The sequence below is a fragment of the Octopus bimaculoides genome, chromosome 15 (assembly GCF_001194135.2).
Source record: "Octopus bimaculoides isolate UCB-OBI-ISO-001 chromosome 15, ASM119413v2, whole genome shotgun sequence".
Taxonomy (NCBI): Eukaryota; Metazoa; Mollusca; class Cephalopoda; order Octopoda; family Octopodidae; genus Octopus; species Octopus bimaculoides.
The window spans coordinates 23291558-23292586 of NC_068995.1; positions in this window are offsets into that span (position 1 = coordinate 23291558).

Sequence of the window (1029 nt, forward strand, 5' to 3'; positions counted from 1 at the left end):
AGTAGGTGCTAGTGGTATCCTTCTAGCCTGTAGTGGTTGTAGAGGATATCTAGTAGTAATTACTTCACCCTCCAAGCAAAGCATTAACATACACACCTTCTGATCGTTAACACATACACACCTTCTGATCGTTAACACATACCCTTATATATCTCTTCAATCAGCCTTACCTTAGAACTTTATAAGATAAATGTTAATTCTTCAATTTATTTTAAAATCTTAACTTTAAAAATCCCCTAACATTCAAGTTCGAATCTTATTCCTAAATAGTTTAACATTCAACTGGTTCCTCCTATCACGTCTACCTACATACTCATACCCCCATAGCTAAAAATATTTCTACAGCCACTGACCCTAGCCATAAAACGGACACAAGCACTTACTACTAGAGTTCTTCCTCAACCTCTACTGACTGGGCACCTACTATTCTCTTTGAATCCCTTCCCTTTTACTGTATTTTGCTTTTTTACGTATAACTTCCTCTACATTTAATTCAGCAGATAAAATTTCTGGTTCTGTAGTTCATATATGCATTTGCGAAAATCTGTCCATTTTTTGTTCTGATGGATCTACCAGTATGCATGTATAGATATGTTCCACATCTGTCATCATTACACTTGGATACTGCGAATGTTTTTATGTGTTTATACACGTACAAACGCACGCACATGTAAAGTTGGATATAGTGTTTCGCTTCGATATATATGTATATATGTATATACATATGTATATGTATATATCTATATATATGTATATGTTTGTGTATATATGTATATATATAGAGAGAGGGACAGAGAGAGAGAGAACTGTGGTCATGCTGGAGCACCGCCTTTAGTCGAGTAAATCGACCCCAGGACTTATTCTTTGGAAGCCTAGTACTTATTCTATCGGTCTCTTTCCCGAGGCTATAGTAGAAGACACTTGCCCAAGGTGCCACGCAGTGGGACTGAACCCAGAACCATGTGGTTGGTAAGCAAGCTACTTACCACACAGCCACTCCCGCGCCTATATATATATATATATATATAT